The 20,004-nt window shown below is 53.9% G+C and overlaps 1 protein-coding gene across 5 annotated transcripts in view; it reads right to left on the bottom strand.

Moving 5' to 3' along the window:
- The window catches only part of SCAF8 (SR-related CTD associated factor 8), a 191,738-nt gene that overhangs the window by 5,923 nt on the left and 165,811 nt on the right, over positions 1-20,004 (bottom strand). For all 5 annotated transcript variants that reach the window (XR_006786131.1, XR_006786130.1, XR_006786129.1 and 2 more), the window contains one exon: positions 15,730-15,815. The gene's annotated coding sequence lies outside the window, so the exon portion shown is untranslated. The remainder of the gene's footprint in view (positions 1-15,729; positions 15,816-20,004) is intronic.

Here is a 20,004-nt window from a genome sequence, read left to right as displayed (position 1 = left end):
CCGCTCTGCCTCCCAGAAACGTCACACTCTTAGCAGAGGTTCCACTTTACAAAGTTCCAGTCCCCTCCCCTTCTGGCCACCCGTCTCCAGGGGCGGTGACGCAAGGAAAAGTCTAGAGCGCTCCAACTGTCACACACTGTCCAAGGAAGTGATTGTCACCCTAACAGAAGGGGAGGCATGTGTGTGTGAGAGAGAGGAGCACTTGCAGTGCGGGGTGGTGGTTAGAGAGGAGCACTCACTGCAGGGTGGTGGTTGGAGAGAGGAGCACTCACAGTGCAGGGTGGTGGTTGGAGAGAGGAGCACTCACAGTGCAGGGTGCTGGTTGGAGAGGAGCACTCACAGTGCAGGGTGCTGGTTAGAGAGAGGAGCACTCACAGCAGGGTGGTGGTTGGAGAGAGGAGCACTCACAGTGCAGGGTGGTGGTTGGAGAGGAGCACTCACAGTGCAGGGTGGTGGTTGGAGAGAGGAGCACTCACAGCAGTGTGGTGGTTAGAGAGAGGAGCACTCACAGCAGGGTGGTGGTTGGAGAGAGGAGCACTCACAGTGCAGGGTGCTGGTTGGAAAGAGGAGCACTCACAGCAGGGTGGTGGTTAGAGAGAGGAGCACTTGCGGCATGGCATACAGTGTGGGCTCTCCCCCCTGTGTACAAGGGTCTTACTGCTCTGCAACCGACTGATAGGTGCGTTCACTCGAACAACGCAGATGATCTCAGCACAAAGCCAGCACTGCGTGAAGAGATGTATTCGGCCATACACTCACCCAGGGAGAGGAAATTCACAGACTGGTGACACTGACATGTACTGTTCACTCTGTGCCAAGCCCTGGGCTCGGCGCGTTCAACAGTGCGTCCTGTTTGTATCTGGTAACCGCCTGACGAGGGAGGTAACTATCATCTCATTGCACAGATGAGCAGCAGCCTGAGGCTCAGAAAGGACAAGCAACCTGCCCGAGGCCAAGAGCCAGTGCCCAGCTGGCTCAGAATGGACAGGAAGACAGGACTCCTTATTAACGCATGCTTTTCTGGTTTTGAAAATACAGTTTGAGATGTCCAAGTTCACAGTCACTGCTCCTGCAAGGGCCTTCGTCAAATGTGGCTTGTGGATGAGGACGACTCAGCTCCAGGCCACCCTGGAAGCAGCTGGCCCTGGCGCCCACCCTCAGTGTCTCCTGCAGCTCCCAGCACAGAGCTCACACAGTAAACATCAGCTGGCTGTCGCTAAGAGCTTAGGCTGTGAGCCTTCTCAGGGGACATTCGCACTTTAATTGAAAAACTGATGACACCTTTGAGAACCAAAAGAACACACTACACAGTGGGATCTCAGGCGCTCTCATAAACAGCGAGTGCAGCTTGGATGGGGCGGGGAGGGGACTTCCAGGCCCTGACGGGACACAGAAAATATTGCGATGGCGCTAATCTCAGTCACCGCCTGCCTGATGAGACCTTGGCCCGAGGGGTTTTCTTTCTGCAAAGTACAAATGGCTGTAAACACTATTCAAGCCTGCCTAGCTAGCACCATGAAAGAAGAACCAGGAAAAGCACAAGCCTCCTGCCACTTGCTGAATCGATGTGCATGAGACAATGTCGCTGGTGCAGATACAGACCTGGGCAGGGGCAGAGCCATACACGGAGGGCAGAGGGTCACCGCGTCCGGGGGAAAACACGGGCTCAAACCTGAGAGCACTGCACACGTCGTCGTGAGGCCGGGCACAGCAGTGTCTTCCTTTCTCAGCGTCGGGCCCGGCTCAGCTCGGCAGCCCCCCGTTCCGGTCGGTGGGCTGCACTCCTGTCCTAGGGCTGCCTGCACCAACGGCCATGAACTGGATGGCTTCCAGCTACAGAAAGGCACTGTCTCATAGTTCTGGAGTCTGCAGGTCTGCAGTCCAAGCGTGAGCAGGGGTCCCATCTCTGCTGCAGCTCCACGGCAGAAGGTTTCACGCCGTCATCTCAGCTTCCAGGGGCTGCCCACAGTCCTCGGCGTCCTTAGCTTGTAGGCGGCTCCCTCCGATCTCTGCCCCATGGTCACGTAGCACTCTCCTGTAGGTCCCGGTCTCTGTGTCTCTTCTGATAAGGACATCAGGCACACAGGAATAAGACCCCACCTAGTGACTTCATCTGAACTCAGTGCGTCCGCAAAGACCCGATTCCCAAACGAGGCCATATTCACAGGTACAGGAGTTGGGACTTCAGTGCATCTTTTGAGAAGATACAATTCAACCCCTGAGAGCTGTGGAATACTGAATCTCACCACCAAAGAAATTCAGTTCCATCCAGTTTGAAGCTCCAGTCTCTTTCGGACACTTACTTTGTTAATTTAGGATTCTCCCGCATCCCCTGTTCCTCTCCTTTTCTTACTCTCTCTGGACATGAGATAAGTTCCAGGAGGAGGCCGGGCCGGGGGCAGGCAAGGTGCTCACCAGAAGCACGGCACAGCCGGCCTGGCCGGAGGGGCGGCAGGTGGGCGGTTGCCTCAGTCCTCCCTCAGTCCACCTGGCCTGGCCTCGAGCCCCAGCCTTAGTCTTTATGGCAAATGCTGCATCGCCAGGCAGACCGTGGGCAGTGTCCTCATCTCGGCCCGGAGGCTTCTTCCGGTCTGCTGGGCCAACTTCAGCCTAGTGCTGTGCCTTGCTTTGGGGGACGGGCAGGCTTTGGAAGTCCATTGCACTTGGGAAGTCCATTGCTGCCATTGCACTTGGGCTCTTGGGGTCCGAAGGACCTGAGAGCTGTCCATTTTCTCAGCCCAGCCCTGGATTAGATTTTTCTATTCTTTTCACTTTGCTGCTTCACTGGATGAGGGCTTGTCAGAGGCCCCAAGTCTCTGGGGGCTGAACCCCCAAACTCTCCTCTGTTTATTTTGTCCCCATCCCCAGGGATGAGGCCCAGGAATCAGAGGGCAGAAACCCACACAGCGATGGGCAAACCCATTCTCTGCTTCCCAGTTCCGCCCCGCCTGCCCGGTCCGGGAGAGGTGTCCATCTCAGCTCCCGGCGTCTGCATGTGTCTAATGGGGCCTGGAGTCACTTGAGTGTGACAAGCTGGCCCAATAAACTTCGGCATTGAAATTCAGGCCTCATGTTTACATCCAGGCACTGTAGTTCGCCTAGTCTGGCACACACCCCAGCGTGGCCCCTGTCCGGGGCTCCAGTTTCAGAGCAAGGGCTACAGATGCAGGGCCGGCTCACAGTACCAAGAATTTGGTAACAGGGAAAACACTGGAAAGATTCCCATTCAAGCAACATTTTCAATTTACTTGTATGGAGAAATCTTTCTTGGAAGCCTTCTAAGTTTCCAATTCTTTGATGGAGACTGTGCTTGGAAGTCTGGCCCGTGGGTTCCCAGCCTGTGAGCTGAAACACTCTTCTGTGACATTTTCACAAAAATAGTGTGATACTGAGCGCTAGAAGCCCCTGCACCTTCCGTGTGCTCGGTGTCTCCTAGTCACCTCTTCCTCGTTCATCGAGCACCGAGCGTGCAGGCACAGCACAGGCCCTGCACATGCCGGCGTGGCTGCTGTCTCAGAGGCAGCTCCAGTCTGCACCCCCGTGAGGCCAAGGCTAACTGCACTCCAGACCATTCTCTGAGAGCAGGAGGGGGCGGAGCCCCTGTCCTCCCGCCAAGAAGAAAGCAAACAAGTCCCGCCCGGGGGGTTCGGAGTCACCCCTTCCCCACCTGCCTGGTGGCTTTTGAACAGATGCAGCTCCACTTCACGCCCAAGTGGCTCGTCTCTATCTGAAGGTGTGTTTGAGTCGCCGTGAGAAAGGACAGGGGGATCCTTTGTAAGATGTCACCTAAGTCATAACCTCAGTCACAGGGAAACAAGATTATGTTGCGTTTCAAAGCCCAATTTTGCAACACCACCTTCAACGTGCAGCTTTGTGTTCTGATAACCCCGCCCCCCCAAAATACATAGACGTTATTTAAGTGCAAGGGACAAATGTGGCTGTTGAATTCAGTGGCTGTGGAAAGACGGGGACAAGGAAATCAGACATTAGGAGTAGAGAATATTCCAGGTAATAAGAGGACAAACTAAAGGCCTGCATTTAGCTTCTCTGCTCATGTCCTTGCTAAAGAGAGGCACTTGGACACGGCACCAGAAGGTGCCCGTCCAAGTCAACATGCGGGCTGCGGTGCGTGGAAGCCGTGCTCACCTGCACGGTCGACCACCAAGAGAGCTGAGTGTCTGCACCTTTCCAGGGCGGTGGTCGATAGACACCAAAGCTCAGGAGCTCTGGAGTCGAACGGAGCTGACGGGAATCCTGCTTCCACTACTTCCTAGCCGTTGACTTCGGCGAATCACTCCGCCTACCTGTGACTCGGTTCCCTCGAGTGGTGGGTGGGGGGGGGCAGTCCTCGTCACGGGGTCGTGGTGAAGAATTACACACTTGTGTGCGATGCAGCACAGTGCCCTGAGACAGGCACACGCGCATTTCATATGTTCGCATCATTACAGTTTAAATAGCAAGCCTTCCAAAATGATCATTGGTGTCACCTGTAATCTACGGTAGAGGAGGAATTTTAAGGATTCTCAGGGGCTCTGCAGGAAGGGGTTTCCCTGGCGCAGAAACAAGCCGGCTGCGCCAGCTTTGAAGAGCTGCGCGGCCGGGCATGGCACGCCGGGGTCCCCAGCTCGCGCCGTGGAAGTGTGGCGCGCTCTGAGAATCAAATGCCTCCCTGCCTTAAACACCGATGCATCTCCTCCGCACGTCTGTATACTTTCTCCAGCGGTCCAGCTTTAGCTTCCTTGGGAAAAGCTTCCTCAGTGATAAGCAATCAGCCGTGTCCCCTGGAGCAAGACGGCAGCAGAAAGGGTCGGGCAGGATCTCCGTTTCGCAGGAAACTCACTGACAGGCCTGAAACCGGAGACGGGGAGCGTGGGTCATAACGTGGGCGAGCCTGGCCCGTGAGTGGGCCCTTGTGCGCCCGCGCGGGGCTCCGTGCCCAGGAAGGCCGAATGCTACGTTGTGTGCCCGCGGTGGGGTTTCTTCCTCCCAGACACCCCAGTTCCCCCTAGGAAGGGGTTATTGGCGCACATTCCTGCGGACCTTGGGGGGCGGGGGAGGTCTGGAGCTGCTTGCCGGATGGGAGATGGACGTGCCGTCCCCTCTGTCTCGGGTCTGGTCCGGCTCAGCGCGGAGCCCCGTGGGTGTCACCGCGCACACGCACAAAGTGAGAGCAGCGTCTTCGCTGTTTCAACCTGGGGGTCACCGCGGAGGAGGCTCTCGGTGATGGGGGCTCAGACGGCTGGGGGGGGGGAGGGCACCGCAGGCCTGCCCCTCACACGCGTGGGGGCGGGGCAGAGAGCCGCCCACACCCAGCCACAGCCTCTTGGTGCACAGCCAGGCGGACTCCGCCGACGCCTCCTCCGGGAAAAGGGTGAGCTTGCGCAGTGTTCACGGGGACCAGCCCGTAAGCCTTCACTAGAAACACGTTCAAATCACGTGAAACGAACAACAGTCAAGCAAAGCAACCTCGTGACAGCGTTCTCTGTGAGCATAAAATTGAGCACGAAGATAAATCCAGAGATCTCCCCCCACCCCCACCCCCACAATCCAAGATACAGGTGGGAACTCATGAATCCAGGTAACCTCGTACTCAGCTCCATCTAACCACGACCAAGCCGAGAGAGGGTCTGAAATACGATGACCGTCTGGTGAGTTTCCTCACTGAGAACATTCCAGTACGATTACGGGGGAAGTAGTTTGAAATATCTTTTGAAAGGAAGTTTCCTCCCCTATTATCCTCAAAAGTTACTTACAAAAATAAGAAAGGAATCAGTGTAATCATTTATTACCTGGGATAAAGCAGGTGTTATAAAATGAGCACAAGCACCTCTGTTGCTGGAAATTCAAAAACTGAAAAATTTCCAGCTGTTTGACATTGTTACCAGAAAACATGACTAAGGGTGGTGGGAGAGGATGGGGCACAGTTATGGCGGGTTCTTTAGGGGGTGGTGGTTCGTTTTTGTTTTTTTTTTTACCCATGTGCACAAGAGTAAGATATGACTGTTGTAGGATTTGTCTTTCAAAAACTTAAGTTTGAAATTTTTAAAAAATTGATTTGAGAGCGATAAACATCAATGTGAGAGAGAAACATAGATCACTTGCTTCCGATACATGTCCCAGCCGGGGGTCAAACCCACAACCTCGGTTATATGCCCTGACCAGGAATCAAACCCACAACCCTTGGTGCGTGGGGCAGTGTCCCAGCCCGGCCAGGGCTAGGTTTGAAATGGAAGCAACTAGCTATGGCACAAAAAATACTAGCCCTCTTTTTCTGGTCTTTATGTTTTTAAAATATTTTCCACACCATCCGTTCAGGAGGATCTGCCTAGAGCTGAAAAGGGCGTCAGGAACGGACTCTTGGATAAAATGCACTGATTGCAGCAGAGGGAAAACCGAATGAGCTGGAGCTGCTGGTACATTTCCAAGTCTCCAGTTCTGTCCTGAAACATACTGGACACTCCTGCGTGTTCAATGAATGAGTCAATAAATACATGAATGGATGACCTAAAAGTGATGAACTCAATCACTATGTACCAGAAGAAAGAAGAACCTTGTTCAACAGAAGGAAAAAGACAAGAGGAAATAGAATTCGAGTCTGAAAGTATAATTTACCTAGGACCTGTTTGTTCTGTTTTCTAATCCCATTTCTTCTTCCTCTCTGCCCCAAGCCCCCGCCAGGCCGGTGGCCGTGTGCCTGTGGGAGGGCGGCCCAGACAGGAAAGAGTGCGAGGGTGGCCATTCCTGCAGCGACCTGCTGAGTATCTCCGCGTTAAATAACAAGGCGCTGAAAGGCTGTTCGGTTCAACCCCTCACGGTGCGGATGAGGAAAGCTAGAAACCAAGTGGCCTGATTAAGGTCCCATGGCAGAGGCTCTGAACATCAGTGACATCACACCATTATCTACTGCCTCTGGGGGGGGGGGGGCTACGCGATCCCAAATAACACTTACCATACACCCGCCTGGTATCAGATGCCCACCCCCAAACATGGGGTTGGGTTTGTTGAGTTCGACCCATTAATTGGTTGCTTTTGCATTGATTTTGACCAGAACACTCTGAAAATGGTGTTCTTAATTTCTGTTTTTCACAAAAATGACTGGAGGCAGTGCCAGGTTAAACATGCATATTTTTGACCTCAACTCCTGAGATTCTAGCTCTACTGATGTAGAGTGAGGTTACGGAATCTGAATTTTTACCAACATAAACAGGTGATTTGGACGCCCAAAGTACAGGCTGAGAAACAAACGTTTAGCTCAGCGCAAGCCCCGCCTCCCTGCAGCACCGCTGGAGATGGAGTCCTTGGCGTGAACTCCTGCAGGTGGAGGTGACGCGTGAGCACCGTGCCTGCGGAATGCGGTGGTGTCATCGCCATTTGAAATGCATCTTCGGTTACCTATGCTTGCCGGTGACAAGTGCCGTATTCGAAATCGTTTGGTTTTCTTAGCTCTTTGATACTTTATGAACATCAAGTTCTCCTCTCAAGACAAGCTAAATGCCATGCTCCTGACAGGATGGAAAGACCAAGGGGGGCACCACAAAGACCTAAGGAGCTCCATGTTGGAAGGATCAGGAGGGTCTAGTTTTGCTCACAGTTGTATCCCCAGCACCCACACTTGCTTTGCACGTAGTAGGTGCATGATAATGTGTTTATGGTTGAATCCAACACAAAGGGGCATGAAATAGTGTGAATATTTGGATAATGCCTCTGGATAAATAAATACCAAATACTCATAACTATAAAGTGGACTAATCCTTTACTAGGAGAATAACAACTCAAATGTTTGAGAATGACCAACGACAAGTCTGGGAGGAAATGGGTGGCAAGACAGCCAGCGCTCGAGAGGAAATCTGACCCTCCTTCCTCACATCGGTCTCTGTTCCTGAATTTTCCATTACTCGAAACCACAAGTTTCTGCATGGCTCAGTGTATTTTAATTAAACTCTGAGGATGAACACAGACTTTCCAAACTTCCTACTGGTTTGTACCGTTATGCTTCAAAGCAGGGTTTAAGGAAAACAGTCTGGAGTGGGTGATATTTGCCAGCTCCTTAGAAGTCTGCATTACCCTCCCCCCAAAACAGGACCACAAGACAGCGGCGCGAAGAGTCACCCTGTGTGTGGACACCGCTTAACAGTGACCATTTCCTTGCCTTTCAGGGCGGGCACTTCTGTTCTCTGCTCGCCTCTTCTGTGTCCACAGAGTCAAGCTCTGTCTGTGTGACTCAGGCTCCGAAAATGCTTCCCTTGGCACCCGGCGCGGGTGCTCCCCACACGGGCCTCGGCGGCGGCCGCCGTGAAGAGAGAGGTCAAAGCCAGCACTCGCATCCCTGCCTGGTGCCATCTGTACTGGTCCCAGGGACCCCTGCCAACAGCCACAGTGGAAGGTGGAGGCTGGAAGCGGGAGCCGTGTGTCCTGAGCTCAACTCGGCTCCTGGAGGCCGCAGAGGAAACTGGGTGGGACCGAGGACAGGCAGATTTACTCCCTGCTTCCTTCCTTCCCCCCTCCCTCCCTCCTTCCTCCTTCCCCCCTCCCTCCCTCCTTCCTCCCTCCCTCCCTCCTTCCTCCCTCCTTCCTTCCTCCCTTCCTCCCTCTCTTCTTTCCTCCCTTCCTCTATAGGTCTCATGTAAAAATAAAAGGACCAAAAATCTCAAAGACACATTCAACTGGCAGAGATTTCTGGGGACAGCACTGGCCTTTTCCCATCTGTTCCTCCCTCCAACTCAGTCCCCAGTTACTATGAAAAAGAATGAAGAAACACAGAGAAAAACACGTGACTAACCCTCACAGGGCAGCTGCCATTACACCTTAATCTGAAAAACACCACCCGACCATAACCTGCATAGTCTGTGCGGAGGAAGTGCGGGCCGAGCGGCCCACAGTGTCAGGCGGTGGCCTTGGCCACTGCAAAACCCAAAGCGGCTGCCAAGGGCATCCTGATTTGGGTCACGGAGCCGTATTGTACCTGAAACATGTGCTATAAATGACCTGGGTATTGCACGCAATTTTGACATTCACCGAGTCTGCCAACTCTATCGTGTAAATAAGAAAAAAATATGTATTTTAAATACTAAACAATTCAATTTCTTGGACCATTCCCTCCTAAAGTGGACTGAGAAGTTTGTTTTCCGTCTGCACCTGTTTATCTCACAAAGAAGAGTGGGTTTCAGCTGAGGGTCCCCACAGCGGCTTGGTCCCCGCACGTGCGCCCGAGAACTGCTCAGCTGCATCCCAGCCCCAGGGCCGCGGAGTTCCAGTCCGGGAAGGGAGCGGACACCTTCATTTCACTCCGCCGTTCTCAGATTCCCGGGTGGGCATCTGCTGCTGGCTCCACAGGGGAACTCGGATTCGGAAATAGCGCCAGGCTCGCTGCCACTTCGGTGTCCGCGGGTCCTTCTGCTCCTGAGTGTCCATCACCCCCAGTCACCCCCGCACCCTGGCTCCGCCGTCCGGGGACAGGCGCAGTGCTCTGCGGCAGCTCAATGCCAAGCGCGCGGTCGGGAAATGGTCATCTCGGTGATTCGTGCGCCTGTCCTCAGCCCGAGATGGATGTTTTGCTAACAAATCTCGTATTCATCAACATTCACTTAAGGTAATCTGAGTTGGCAGTCGAAAGCGTATTTTTCAATAAGCAGCCAACCGTCCTTCTGTCAGACCTCTGGGGGAATATATTACCAACTTCTGGGAAACCCCGTTTGCGAGAAGCGGAGCTGCGGTAGGTTTAGGGGCTCGGCAGCGTAGGCGGCCTGCCCCCGGCACGTCCAGCCCACACATGCACACACGTGGTCGGCGAGTCCGGCCGACAGAGCTCCGGAGGCCTCCACCGTCGTCTCCGCCCAACCGCCCCCGCTGACCGGGCTCAGGGGGCCCAGCCAGCTGCGCCATCCTGGCAGGAGGACCCAGAGGCGGTGCAGGGACAGCGGACAGGTTCACAATCTGTGCGCGGACACGGACATGAAACCCGGACTGCGAGCTCCTGGCGAGCACAACTCGGCTGAGGAGAGAAGATGGCACCCATCGCAGCCCAGGTAACACTGCGGGGCAGCAGGCGACCGTCTGCTGCAGGATGGGACGGGCCTCGAGGAGGGAGAGGGGGGCATGTCGGCAGGACAGGGAAGCTGCTGCGGAGGCCCAGCACCTGCAGGGAAGAGGAAGGGGTCCCTAGGGAAGGAAGGACTCTTGACGCGGAGGTCATGTTGGGACACAGAGAGCCCTGAAGTTCAAGCGGGGGGCCGGCCTGCCCTCTCCTGGGCAACCCAGAGCACCAGAGGCTTCTGGGGAGGGAGAAGAAGCCAGTGGTGCACAAAGACTAACGCAGCGGCCGCGCCAGCGGGAGGGGAGGGGAGGCGGAAGCCGGGCCACAGTGGGGCCACCAGAAGGCTGTCATCATTGTCCCGGTCCACAGTCTCCAGGATGGTGCGTGCATGTGCCCAGGCGTGCTTGAATGTATATTTTAGGTATTTTAAACAAACATACTAATTTAATAAAAAAATACACATGTTATGCACCAAATTGCACCACCCCCAATTTATACATGAAGTTCTAAGCCTTAATGTGACTGCATTTAAAGAAGAAGCTTTAAGGAGATTTAATAAAAGTGAAGTAGGGAGATGGGTGTGGGGCCTTACTTTGACAGACCTGGTATCCTTATGAGGAGAAGAAACATACACCTTTCTCTGCCTTATAGAAACATATCCCCCTCACACACACGCCTCTCTCCCTCTCCCTCCCTCTCTCTGCACCAAGAAGATGCCCGGCGAGGACACAATGAGAAGGTGGCCGTTTACAGGCCAGGAAGAGCGTGCTCACCAGAAACCAACCCCAACAGCACCTTGATCTTGCACTCCTGGCCTCTAGAATCGTGAGGAAACAAATCTCTGTTCTTTAAGCTGCCCAGTCCGTGACGACGCCAGCAGACTAATACAGTATATAACGCATAAGCAATCAAAAACTGGACCAGTGAATTATATCTCAATTTTCTAAGAAACTTTACAAAACTGAGGAACACGGGCAAACACACTCTGCTCACGTGCACGACCCAAGGAGGTTTGGGGGAGACGCTCCAGGTGCGGGCCCTGGGGGGCATGGCGGGGAGTGTGAAGAGCTACTTCAGAGGAAAAGTAGAAACCCAGCGGCCCTGGCTGGCATAGCACAATAGATGGAGTGCGGGCTGCTAACCAAAGGGTCGCCGGTTTGATTCCCAGTCAGGGCATACTCCTGGGTTGTGGGCCAGGTCCCCAGTGGGGGCCACGGGAGAGGCAACCACACATTGATGTTTCCCTCTCTTTCTCCCTCCCTCCCCCCTCTAAAAATAAATAAATAACATCTTTAAAAAATAAATTAAAAATTACTAGTGATTGCTCGACTCTACTAGCTAATTCAGAAAGGAAGGAAGGGAGGGAGGGAGGAAGGGAGGGAGGGAGGAAGGGAGGGAGGGAGGGAGGAAAGAAAGAAAAAGAAAGAAAAGAAAAATAGAAATCCGGTGAGCCACCGGGTGTGGCGGCTCTGTCAGACCAAGGCGGCCAAGGGCCTGGGGCGGGGCTCGGGCAGGCCAGCTGGGGGCAAGCCAGCGGGCGTCAGGCCTGGGCAGTAGGACGTCAGCAGTGACGGCCTCGGAGAAAGGAGAGGGAGACTGAGGCCTGGGGAAGCCACGGCAGCTTCTTTAAAGGAGGTCGTCCGTGGACCCGCCCCGCCAAGAACTCGGGTGAGGACTCACTTACAGGGCTGGCTCTAACAGGGCGTGCAGGAAGACACCCCTGGGGGAACCGTGTTTGGGGCCACAGTCCTGGACCTGCGGCAGAAAAAATGCTCAATGGTCCCCGCGCTGTGATGGGTGGGGCGACTGGCTGATGGCTGCTCCCAGTGGCTGTGAGCAGGTCGACGGGAAGAGAGTTGAAAAGGTGTAAACAGAGCAAAAAGACAGGTTAGGAAACGAGCAAATAAGGCAAGGCAGCACCTGAAGTCGGCAGCACCTGAAGTCGGCAGCACGCCGGGAGAGGCAGCAGAAGTCGTCCCAGAGAGCACGCTGGTATCCGGTGGGCTTGGGGGAGGCCTGCCGCGGGCCGTGCGTCTCACGGGCGAGGGTGTCTGACCCCGTGGAGCCGCCCACGAGCAAAGACCCGGTGGTGACCGGGTGGTGACCAGGCGGTCTCTCGGCAGCACCTGCCACTGGACTCTCCAGGGCGACGAGGAGCGGCCGGTCGGCCAGGCAACTCGGCGTCTGCCGTCTGAAGGCGGGCAAATCGGCATCTGCTGCGAAGCCGCCCCCGTGGCCGTGTGCGGCCGCGCTCGCTCCGGAGCAACACACGCCTGCGCTCGTTTGAAGCGGATGTTCCTCCCTCGGCGTCACAGCACAGCGCCAGTGAACAGGCGTCTGTACTGCAGCTTCAGCGTCGGGGCCGGCTTTCTTTTCAAAGATATGTTCGCAATAAACTGAAGAACCATAATGCGCTTTTGTGGAAGGACGTACAGACAGCAGCATTGTTGAAGATATTCAACAGACTTAATACCAAAAAATAGCCACACAGATAAAGGAGGTCACTGATGGCCAGTGAGACAGTGCTTCACAGAGTGGTGGGGGCAGAGGCCGGGGGCAGGGGGCAGAACGAGAAGAAAGAACGGGTGGACCCGGCACAGGGGCTGCGGACGACGCCTGCGGAGGCCGTTTGGCTACAGCAAGGAGCCGGGTTAAGGACGGTTGTGCTGACCCTTCACGCTGAGCGTGCTCATCAAAGCTCCAGATGGGAAGCATGCGTGCACCCCACCTCTCCTCTCCAGGAGACAGGTCCATGCAGCACACCTGTAAATGGTCCAGATTTCTGGACGGGCCGTTCCTCTGTGTCCAAAGCCCCGCTGAGCCCAGACGAGGAAGCCGACGGTGAGAGCACCTGCTGCTGGTGAGCATATGCAGAAGCTGCAGGGCATGAGGCCTGGGCACGGAGCATTTCCGGGGACTCCGCACACTGGTGCTGGGGTCCAGCCCGCAGCCCCAGGGAGGCTGGCGCTCCGGTGGGGACTGGGCACAGAGGGCGGATGGCCTGCGGACTCCTGGGGCAGTGCACACAGCAGCCGCATCCCAGGATGGGCAACGGCTGTGTGTGTGCCTCACGCTTTCCCACAAGAGGACCACACCTCTGGGTGGACGCGGATGAGTCCAGGGGAATCGAAGGGCTTCCGCTGAGAATACTGGTGAGGAACACGGACTCCGCCACCACCTGAGTTAGAGGGCTCTCCTGCTCAGAGGCGCCTGCCCACCCCAGGACCCCCTCCACACTCTGGAGGACGCTGTGGGGTCCCTCTCTGCGTCTTCACACGGCATGGATGCTGCAGAGGTGCAGGAATGGGAGCTGCCATAGTCTGAATGGTCACGAATCCCCCAAACGCACATTGTGAAATCCTAACCCCCAAGGTGACCATACCAGGAGGTGGAGGTGACTGGGGCCCGAGGGCGGAGCCCCCGTGAATGGCCCTTGTGAAAGACGCCCCGCAGAGCTCGCCTGCCCCTTCTGCCACCTGAGGACGCAGCCAGAAGGTGCCTCCTATGCAGAAGTGGCTGTGCCAGACACCGAATCTGCCGGTGCCGTGACCTTGGACTTAGCCCCGAGAACTGTGAGAAATATCTTACTTATAAGCCACCCAGTTTACAGTATTTCTTTTAAAGATTTTTATTTTATTTTATTTTTAGAGAGGGCAAGAGAGGGAGAGAGGGAGAGAGAATCATTGTGTGGTTGCCTCTCACATAGCCCCCACCCTGGGGACTTGGCCTGCAACCCAGGCGTGTGCCCTGACTGGGAATCGAACCTGCGATGCTTTGGTTTGCAGGCCGCGCTCAATCCACTGAGCTACGCCAGCCAGGGCCCAGTACTTTTGTTCAGCAGCCCGAACGGATGAGGACAGCCTCAGGGAAGACTACCATGTAGCCAGAGCCTCGGAGGCCTCTGAAAGGCGGGCGAGGTTGGAAGCCTCTGGGGTCAAAACCGAGGTGGGGCTCCCTGGCCGAGTGACTTTACTTGATCAAGAATGACTGCAGAAACCCGTAGGACTTTGTGAAGTGTTAGTGTTACAATCAACTTCCTTCAGCTAATGTCCTTGAAATGAAAATTTTCCCGAAAATATCCATTCCCTACAAATCATTGTTGTGATTTGCATATCTCTGATCCTCAAGGGAAAGGCGCCTGGTTTCCTTGAACTTGGTCCCTGGTGAGATGAGCACTAAAGGTAACAACACCCAAGACAGCTCTGATCATGTGCCTGGCGCAGTCAGCAGTGCTTCAGGCACAGGAACTCAACGCACACACCCTGCAAAGTAGGCACTTTTATTACCTCCCTTTTATAGGGGAGGGAGATTAGAGAAGATAGGGCCCAAGGTAACACAGGCTGTGAGTGACAGAACCGGGATTTGAACCCAGGCAGGAGGCTCTAGGGTCTGTGCCCCTGACCACTGTGCTATATACTGCTTCGAGAATGAGGAAGACCCGGAAGACCCTGACCTAGAAGGGGGCCCAGGCTAGCAGGAGGCAGAGGAGAGTAAACATGCGATATGGATGTGATGCGGTGAGTGCAGGGAGAGGCGTGTGCAGGGACCATGGGCACGCGGGGGAGGCCTGCAGCCTGGTGCGGGGGGTCCTGGAAAGGCTGCCCAGAGGGGCTGAGACACGAGAGGGAGGGTAGAGAGCCATGCCAGGCAAAGAACGGCAGGAGCAAAGACACAGAGGGACCCCACAGATGACGGGTCCGAGGCAGAGGAGGAGGCATCCAGAGGGAGGCTGAGGCAGCGGTTGGGGAGGGCCACAGAGCCCCCAAAAGCTGGGCTGGGAGGCTGGATTTAACCCAGAGGGAGATGGGGAGCCATGGGGGTAGCATTCCCAGGGAAGCAACATGGGCAGACATGCCTCGCCTTCCCATCCCCCCCCCAGGACATGTTTATTGATTTGAGAGAGAGAGAGGAAGGGGGAGACAGAGAGAGAGGCAGAGAGAGAGAGAGAGAGAGAAACATCGATCAGTGCCTCCCCAAAACACCCTGACCGGGGATGCAACTCGCAGCCTAGGCACCTAGGCATGTGCCCTGACTGGGGATCAAACCCACAATGTTTTGATGAACAGGACAAGGGTCCAACCAGCCAACTGAGCAACTTGGCCAGGGCTTTGCTTTTTTTTTTTTTTTTTTGACATGCCTCTTTTCTGGAAGGCGGGAGAGCCTTACGCCGGCAGGGCAGGCGTAAGATGGATCAGGAGGTTAATGCAAAGGGTGAGAGATGAGCAAGAGAGAAAAAAATGGGTCAGAAAAAGAGCATTTATCACAGTAATTTCTTTTTCTCCACACACACACCAGGCCGTGACAGCCCCTGCCTTGCCTGGTAGCTGAATATATGCTCATTTTGACAACAGCAAAGGTGAGGGCGTGCTTTTTAATGTGTGAGGGCGGGAGCTTGGCCTTTGAAGCCGAACCGCGGATCATCTGATTTTCTTTTCCATCAGAATCTCCGCAGGGGGCTGTGCCCTGAAGGGGCAAACGAAAAGCTTCCGCATGACGGAGCTGGTGGCGGAAGGCTGCACGGCTCACCTCCCCACACCCAGCACGGGCCTGCTCCTGGGCATCTAAAGAAAATCTCAGAAGTCACACCCAGGCAGTTGCAGGGTGAGGCGTCCCTAAGGACCCTGCTCGCTTCAGGCCGGCCCGCTCTTTAAGAACTGGCGACGCCCTGCAGGCATCCGACAGAACGCACTACTGACCTCACGTTGGATCCGGATAGCTGGGGAGGCAAGGCTTCCGGTTCTGCTGGACTTAGAAGCTCCATCATCTTTGGCACCGTTCTGTCCTGGAAGAGAAAAACAAGTGGGCCTGTTACTACTACTCACAGAGGAATTACCAACTCACACCCCGTTAAACGAAAAGCTCACATTTCATGGACAGGACGAAATACAAATCAGAACAAACGACTGCGCTGATTCATGCAAAAGCTTCATTTTTGAGGTTAACTTAGTTATGTAGGTGATTAAGCTTCAGCTACGCAGGTGACTGACGGTTCGCGTTGGCTCTCGGGGGTCGGGGCAAGTGTCTGCGGAACAGTTACAAGGGGAGGTTGTGGAGAGAAAAGGTTTTAGGTGTGGGTTTAATTCAGGCTCTGCAGCTGCGATAAGGGACCTCTTTGGTGAATTTGTTCCAGGGAATGTAAGACGAAGGGTTCCGGAGTGCCTGTTTGCGATCACAGGATTTTGGAGATGGGTGGGTGGGATTCTTCTTTTCACAGATAAAGAGATGCCGTCAGGATAGAGCACCTCGATCCAGCGGCCAGTTGCTGGTGGAATCAGAAGTTTACCAGCCAGGGCTCTTTCTGAAATAACAGCCCTGAGGAAGACCTTTGATTCCCCAAACACTCTAAATATCATGTTGACTTTAAACTTATCCTATAATCTTTTTTAAAATGTGTAAGTAATTTTCATTTTTGCAAAGAAATTCTAATAATCAGCTCAAGTCTCAACTCATCCCCGAGACATGAGTCCCGCCAGGGTGTGACAAAAAGGACTCTCCCCGGCGACCTCCCCCTGTTTCAGCCTGTCCCTGAAGGGCGATCCATGTGTCCCTGGCTTCACAGCACTGTGGAAAGTCTTACAGTACTGGCCCGGGCTGAGGCCTTGGGCTAATGAAGTTCAAACCTCTCATTACACTGATAAAAACTGCAGTGCAGGCAGATGGTCCATTAAAGGGAGAGCCAGATCTCGGAAACCCGAAGAAACGTATGTCACCGAGCATCTGCTGGTGCCAGGCCCTGTGTTCTCCGCTCTGAATACATGATCTCACGCGGGCCTCACCGCCACTCGCAGGCCAGCATGGGCACGGAGACTTGGCTGAGTTCTTCCGCTCAGCTGACCTTTATCTGAGCATCTGCTACACGCAGGCAACAAGGTGGGTGCCCAGTATGCAAAGGAGAAATGGGTGCGCTTCGCTTCCCGCTCACAGTGAGGCTACAGTCTAGTGAGAGGTGGGGGAGGGGGCATCAGGCACATTAATTTGTGGTGTGTTGTTCAACCAGAAGCTTGTGACTCCTTAGAAGGTCATGAGATCAAGCCAGGGGGTCTTGATCACTGTGACAAATAAACGAATGAGCCAATAAAGTAGAACAGAACAGAGCAGAATGGAAAACCTCAGCTGCAGGCAGCAGAGGCAAGGAAACTCACAATATACGTCAATATACCTGTATCAATCATGTAAGTGTGCAGGTACTGGTCTGCAAAGTAAAATACATTTCCTTTTGTAGGTCATGGTGCAAAAGAGTGTGAAAGCTCTCGGTTACACAACAAAGTGGCAAGTGCTCTATTAGAAGTTGATACAAAATGATGAGAGCCAAGAGGAGCGAGTGTCTACCAATCAATCAGCACCTAGCTCCAGAGTGAAACAATTTCGGGTTCCCCAACAAGAGGTCTCTAGGATGAGATGCCTGCACCTAATGTTCACATCTAAAAAGAGCTTCTGAAGAACCGGTATGAAATTTCAGGGACTAGAGAAGGAAAGAGTAGGGTCCCTTCTCCTGCAGCCTGGGAAAGACAGTGCGCACCTGTGAAGCCACGAGAGGTGCGGTGACGCCACTCCTGTGTTTGCACAGTGAAGACAGGCTCAAGAAGAGGGGATTAAATCCCAGGAAGATGGAACTCAAACCTAGCCCTGGTCCCCAGCTGTGTGGGAGGTGCTGGTAGGTCTACGAAGAACAGAAAGGCTGGGTCTGCAGCAAACTCCCACCGTCCCACTGCTGAGAGTTCAGGGCGGCCTGCAGGGTCTGGAAAACAGGACCCAGGGAGCCAGGCCTGGGCCCTTTAAACGACCTTCATCTTGAGAGAGGCACCTCCTCTGGGATGGCAGACTGTGATCTCCTTAGCGGGATAAAATCAGGGTTACATTTTCTGCTCTTTTAATAATGACACTTCCTTCGGACATGTTCTGGAACACCACAGGTACAGGTCAGGTTTGTGGCAATCCACCAGACTGCCACGTGGAGATATTTTCTCAGGCTTCTGAGTCAAGATTCCAGTCGATGTCTTTGCTTTATAAACAGGCCTTATTCACTGTGCAGGGGAGGAAGGAGAGGAGCTAACGGCTCGCTCAGCACCACACGGCGGGGGAACCGGAACAGACACGCAGACCCTGTAACTGCAGGGCCTCTGCATTTTACCTTGTGGGTCTGGTTGTTGCTTTTTCTCACAGAGCCACCAGCGGCTTTCTACTCTTTGTCCAGCATGTAGATGATTATACATAATCTGATGGTTAACATATCCTGAGCACATACATCACGACATCTAGGGTATCACGGAATGAAAAGCTATCCCTGAACATCAGCAAAACAACTATCCTTTCTACTGCCAGTCTAGATTCAAAAGAAGATTTTAAAAAATGTCTTAGCCTTTGAAGTTATGTCTATCTTTAGGTTTTACCAAGTTTCAATTAAAATTAGGTGCTACCACTTTGTTCTCAGAAGCCTCAAAATTGTAGCCAGCAAGAAAAAGTAACTAAAATGAGTGTGTTGCCGGTAGAATTTAATTCACATACTTTAATTTCTACTTAAAGATTGTTCAATAGATAAATTATAGAAGGGTGGAGAAAGTAGCTACAGTTTTTAAAAGTATTCAAAGATACATTAAACATTTTTAAATGAGCAAGACTGAAGTTTTGAATCTAGGGACAGAGGGTTGGGTGGTAACGCACACTTCGGATCGGAGCGGGGCCCATGGAAGGGGTGGTAACAGAGCTCTCTCTCTCTCTCTCAGTTTGAATGGCATTCTCCTTACAGTCATTCATGAAGCTGTACACTTGATTTGTGTGGCTTTCTGTATCTCTGGAGGGCTTTTTTCCTTTTCAACTAAAGAGATTCTTTTTTGTTTAAGATTTTATTTATTTAGCTTTTAGAGAGGGGAAGGGAGGGAGAAAGAGAGGGAAACATCAATGTGTGGTCGCCTCTCGTGTGCCCCCTACTGGGGACCTGGCCCACAACCCAGACATGTGCCCTGACTGGGAATCAAACCAGCAACCCTTTGGGTTCGCAGGCCGGCACTCAGCCCACTGAGCCACACCAGCCAGGGCTAAACTAAACTAAAGAGATTCTCACGGGGAAAAAAAAATTCTTTCTTTGAAACAGAGAACTAACAGTACAGTCACCAATTGTTATTTCCAGGTCTAGCTGGACAAAAAGAACGAAAACCAAAGCCCATGTCCCCTTCACTTGCCGTCCAAGTGCTCTCTGCCGGGCTGCAGGCCCAGGGACGGGGTGGGGGTGGGGCGGTGCCGTTCCTGTCACTGAGTGGCCGCAGGTAGTCTCTGGCTCCGCCCGTCTAAGTGCGCGCTCAAGCGGTTTCCATGGCAAATCAGTCTATTGTACCAACAGATGGAGGCTTTACTAGCTTTGGGACTAAATTTTAAAATGTATGATCATCCGAAATGCACACGTTCTTCAGCGTTATTTCTGCTTTTAGCTGTTAATTGAGTTACGAGCAGCTCAGAATTCCCTCCCCGCACAGGAACGGTCAAGATGAACCCCAGGTGAATTCCACCAAACACACCAGGGCCAGCGGCTCCGTTTGCTGCAGACTCCCCGGGGCTGTGGGCTGTGCTCCCGCGGGCAGGCGCTGGCAGAGGCCTCTACCATACCTCCTGGCCTCGCTCCTTGGGCGGGGGTGGGGGGTGGGGTGGGAACAGACCTCAACGGGCACAGGCCGTGGTTACAGGAGTCCAGCTCTCCGGAGCCCAGCTTCGCTCCTTTCTCTGCAGCCGAGGAAAACCCGCGCCCCTTTCTGTTCATCGGCACAGAGGGCCGTGTAACAGAGGAGCACAAAGAGGGAAAGGCGAGCCACAGCCACGCGGGCCAGGAGGATGTCCAATCACAACAAACACACCCAAAGAGGGAGGGAGATGGCAATCCATACAGTTCCTTTCTGACATTCTTTAAAATAAATGCCCGGCCCTGGAGGAGGCAGCCGGACGCGCTGCCGCTGGCCGAAGAGGTGTGGAGCAGCTCGGAG

Source organism: Phyllostomus hastatus, unplaced genomic scaffold, assembly GCF_019186645.2.
Source record: "Phyllostomus hastatus isolate PE091 unplaced genomic scaffold, TTU_PhHast_1.1 phas_contig_40, whole genome shotgun sequence".
Taxonomy (NCBI): domain Eukaryota; kingdom Metazoa; phylum Chordata; class Mammalia; order Chiroptera; family Phyllostomidae; genus Phyllostomus; species Phyllostomus hastatus.
This window is presented reverse-complemented; position numbering and strand designations above follow the sequence as displayed.